Here is a 5466-nt window from a genome sequence, read left to right on the forward strand (position 1 = left end):
TGCTGAACTAGACCAAAATAAAAAAGTAAAAATAATTGCAATTTTCTTTTCAAATCTCCCAATGGGTGAGATCAAAAAGTGGAATGGTTCTGTGTCAAAACCTGGCTGAAGAAATGACAATCTCTTCCTCTATGTTGAAGGTATAAACACTGATGGAAGAAGTGTGACACAAATATATATACCAAAAAGAATGAGTAGACAATCTTACTAATACTAAGCTCTGAGATCTAGGATACCATGCACATCATCTTCATAAATTAAAATAGGGAGGATGTGTTCACCTTTCCTTTGTAGATGAAGCCATCAAGGTGGTTTTCCAGTGTTGCTATTGTTTGGGGATTTGTCTTAATTGAGTGCTGTGTAATATCTCTTTTCTTGTGTTTGATTTTGATTACGAATTTGATTTTTAGTTTGTCTGTAAAAACAAAGACAGGGAACAATATTTGGAGTAAGTTAATTTATAGCTCAATCAGCAGAGTTACCCAGGGGAAAACTGCAAAACTGCATTAAAGGAAGGAGAGTACTTGATCCAAGAAGTATAATTCTGCCTAAGGACAAAAAAAGAAATGATGCATTGTCTGTGTTTCAAGTACTTTAGAAAGTGCTTTAGGGGGAGATATGTTAGGGAAGAGAAGAGGGGAAATAGCCTCAGAGGCACAGAGGGCAGCACTTGGTGACTATTCCTGTCTTTCCCCTTCTTCATCCTTATATCATAGAGAATCATAGAGCAGTAGGTTTGGAAGGGACCTCCAGAGATCATCTAGTCCAACTCCCTGCCTGAAGCAAGATCCTCCCTATCCCAACCATCTTATACAATCTACAGTCTAAACTCTATTTAAGACTACTGTCAACCCTGACATAACCATGGCAGCCAATGCCTTCTTTTATAAAATGTTGTCAATATATGCTCAAGAGATCCCAGGTAGAGTACCACATCCTCCACTACAGAGAAAGGCAAAAACCCCACAGTCCATACCAATCTGATCACATGGCAAAATTCCTTCCTGCCCCCAAATATGGCCTTGAGTGGAAGGTCAATGTCCTCTAGCTAGGAACCTCCAGGTTTGGTCCCTTAAAACACTCTGACACAGGTAGCAGAAAGAGGGGGTTGGGGCAATCAGGAAACCCCAGAAGCATGGGAAATATCCATAGTAGAACATAGCTATGCCTAAATCATTCCTGACACTTGGCTTTCCAACCTCCTCTTGAACACCTCCAATGATGGAGAATCCACTACTTCCCTAGGCATCCTGTTCCACTGTCTCACTATTTTAACAGCGAAGAAGTTTTTTCTGGATATCCAATCTTAACATAATTTGCTGCAAATTCAAACCATTGGTCTGCATCCTCCTTTTTGCAGCAAGATAGAAAATGTGCTTTCCCCCTTCTTTCTGGCAGCCCTTCAACTATTAGGAGACTTTTATCTTGTCCTCTCTTACGTGCCTTTTCTGCAAGCTCAACATGTCTAGTTCCTTCAGCCTCTCCTCATGACTTGCTTTCCAAGCACTTTATCGTCTTTATTGCCCATGTCTGGACCCTCTCTAATTTCTCCATGTACATTTTAAAATGTGGAGCCCAGAACTGCACTCCAGATGAAGCCTAACTAAGTAGAGGCACTGTCACCTCCTGTGCTATGCACCTAATCTTTCCACTGATGCAGTTTTGGTATGCATTTGCCTTTTATGTGGCTGTATTGCTCTGCAGACTCATATTGAGTCTATGATCTACCAAGACTCCCAAGTCCTTTTCTATAGCACTGCCATCGAGCCAGGTGTCACCCATTTTATATTTGTATTTTTGATTATTTCTCCCAAGGTGTAGTACCTTGCATTTGTCTGCACTGACCTTCATCCTGCTAGCTCTGGCCAAACGTTCCAATCTGTCGAGATCCTTCTGAATTGTGTTTGCATCCTCCAACATGATCACAATCCTTTCCAGTTTCATGATGTCTGCAAACTTGCTCAAAAAGGCTTGTAAGTCAGCATCCAAATTGGTAATAGACATGCTAAACATCATTGGGCCCAGGACAGACACCTGTGGGACTTTACTGGAAACCTTCTGCCATTCTGATGTGGACCATTAATAACTGTGCTTTTCTTGTAGCTATTCCGTCATTATCTATTCACCTTGTAGTAGTTTTATCTAGACCACATTTCTCCAATTTGTTTATGGGAGGGTCATGCAGGACCTTGTCAAAAGCATTGCTGAAATCCAGGTACATTATATCCACAGCATTCTGTTCAGCCACTCAAGTAGTTACTTCATGAAACAAGGATGATCATGTTTGTTTGAAATGATTTATTTTTCATAAATTGATGTAGCTGCTTGTGATCAACCTTTCCTCCTCCAGGTGCTTGCAAATGGCATTCTTTAGGCTCCAGTAACTTCCCAGGTATTGAGATAGCCTAACCAGTCTGTAGTTCCCTAGGTCTTCTTTTTTATCCTCTTTAAAGAGGGGCACTACACTGGCCCTTTTCCAGTCCTCTGGTACCTGGTTTGTCTTCCACAACTTCCTGAAGATCATTGCCAAGGACTCTGAAATGTCCTCTGCCAGTTCCTTCAGGACCCTGGGATGAGGTTCATCTTGTCCTACTGACTTGAATTCATTCTGACCCAACAAAATATTTCTGATAGTCCCTTTTGTTATCTCTTCCCTCAGATTGCCCTCTTCCTTATCTAGATAATTCTTATTAGGTGTCTGACTGCAGCTTAACATTTTTGTGAAGACTGAGGCAAAGTGGCTGTTTAGTAGATCTGCCTTCTTTGCATCTTCAGTAAGGAGTTTTCCCTGGCTTGTTAACAGAGGACCCACAGCTTCCTTGCTCCTTAATTTCTGTCCAGCATACTTATAGAACCTCTTCTTGTTATCCTTAACCTCCTTTGCCAGGTACAACTCATTCTATATCTTTGCTTTCCTGATTTTGACCTGGTAAATACTTGCTATTTCCTGGTTTGCTTCCTTGGTGACATGCCCATTCTTTCATTGCCTGCATACTTTCCTTTTGTATTTGAGGCATTTTAGAAGATCCTTGTGCAACCATGCTGGTCTGTTCCTGTTCTTGTTTTTCCATTGTGTTGGGGCAGTTTCTTGTTGGACCTCCAATTCTGTGCCCTTTAGAAGCTTCCTGGTGCCTTTATCTTTCAATCTATCCTCCCATGGCACCATTCCTATTAAGTCCTTGAGTCAGATGAAATCCACCTTTTTGAAAACATGCATCCTTATTTTTTGTATTTAATGCTTTCTGTCTCTCAGCATTTGGAATTCTATCATATTGTGATTGCTTCCTCCCAAGCTACCCATTACCTTCACAATCTCTACCTGTTCTTCCCTGTTGGTCAGTACAAGATCAAACACAGATGATCCCCTCATTGTATCCTCCAATTTCTGGAAGAGAAAGTTGTCCTCCACACAAGTTAGGAATTGGCTTAACATTTTATGTTTGGCTGCATTGTTCTTCCAGCAGATGTCCAGAAAATTGGTTTCCCATGAGTACCATCCCATAGCTTTGGGATAGATTTGTCACCTGCTTGAAAATCATGGGGGTCTTAGCCAGTGAAGATTCCAGTCTGTTGCTATTGCTAATTTAATTCAAGATTGGTAGTGAATAACATGGCAGTCACGTTTGATTTTATTCAGGATGCAGGTACTGACTGTGCCTGTATCACTGAGACCTGGCTGGACCATGCTTCTGGGTCTGCCCAGTTGGTCTCTGCTGGGTACTCAGTGAACCACTAGCCTAGGATTCGGGATCTAGGGGACAAAATGGTCTTTAAAGAACATCTGATCTAAGGAAGGTGTCCATTGCCAAACGTATCCAATATGGAAGGCGTCTGCCCTGTGCTTGATGCTGGGGATAGAATGGGGATTCTGTCAGTATGCTGACTGTTCCACTCCACGGCTGATTCCCCAGCTAAGGAAATAGGTTGGTCCATCCACAGAAACTCCTGATCCCAGTGACATCCCAGAATTCTCTGGATGGCATTCCCACTGGCACTGACAGCTGCTCTGTCAATGGCCTGGTTGATTTGCGGAATAGTACACTGATCTTGGTCATAGGCACAATGGCACCTAGGCACCTGCTCTCATTGTGATGGTGGCATCCTGGTGTACAGGGGGAGCTGAGACAGCTGCAGATGGGTATTATGTGGTAAAAGCACAGGTGGCTGTCAACCTGTGGCAAAGTCTACTGATTGCAGTATAGATCCTTCTTTAAAGGCAGAGAGAGGTAGAAGGAGGTAGTTAGCAGTATAAGTCTGAAGTCAGACAGAAGACAGAGTAGATATGCTCCTTCTAGACTAACTAGTGATGTTAGTGGAAAGGCTTTTCTTCTCCACTGTCATTGGATCTACCAAGCACCAGCCAGCAGAACTATGCCAGACAGTGAATGGCCTGATTGATCTGGGCTCCACCCAGAAACTGAGTCTCCTACAGTCCACTGGATGTTTGCTACTTACCTTTTAGGGTCTTGTCACATGGGACACTTAACATGTGTTTTATCTAGATCACAGTAAGCATTAATTACCATGTTGTAATAAAGTTAGAATGTGTACTGAGCAATCACATGATAATATTTACTACAAAGGGTTCTTAAGTGTTACATGCAACATAGCACAGGACTGCACCAGAGTCAGCTCAAGACTCTGGTGCAGCATAGGGACTGGGTCTAACAATTGGCTGATTGTCAATCCCAGCCCCAGCACTGCAATGGAGATGGTTGATTTTGGTTTTCGGTCCCAGCCCTGGCCCTGCACTGAAGCTGATTTTTAATTCTAGCCCCTCGATTGCATTAGAGCAGATTAAGGACTTCAGTGTGGTACCTGGGCTGGGACCAACAAATAGCAAGCTGTGCTGGTATTATTTCCATGGAGCAGTCAGACAATAGATCAGGGGTTGGCAACCCCTGGCACGCGTGCCGAGTGTGGCACGCGAGGCCATTTTGCTTGGCACACCACGGCCAGCCCTGGCTCCGGGTAGCTGCTGTCAGTGACGGAGCCCGGGTTGCTCCCAGCAGGGCTTGCAGCATCCCAGCTAACTGTTGGGAGCAGCCCAGGATCCCAGCTGGTAGCAGCTCCCCAGAGCCGGGGCTGGCTGCAGCTGAGAGGCTCCAAACAGCTGTGCCGGGCTCTGGGCAGCTCTTGCATCAGCTCCGCACTGGTGTGTGCAGGCGTGCCTCAGAGTGGGAGGTGGGGGAGGGGCCTGAGGCAGCACAGCCCCAGTCTCTCCCCTGCTCCTGGCATGGAGGTGATGAGCCCAGCACAGCTTTTTGTAGCCAGCCTGGGCTCTGAGCAGCTGCAGCAAGCAGGAGGCAGAGTGCAAACAGCTGCGCCGGGCTCATCACCTCCATGCTGGGAGTGGGGGAGAGACCGGGGCTGCACTGCCTCAGGCCCCGCCCCCACCACCCGCTCCGAGGTGCGCCTGCACGCACAGGTGTGGAGCTGATGCCGGAGCCCAGCACAGCTGGTTGG

Source organism: Alligator sinensis, unplaced genomic scaffold (assembly GCF_000455745.1).
Source record: "Alligator sinensis unplaced genomic scaffold, ASM45574v1 scaffold944_1, whole genome shotgun sequence".
Taxonomy (NCBI): domain Eukaryota; kingdom Metazoa; phylum Chordata; order Crocodylia; family Alligatoridae; genus Alligator; species Alligator sinensis.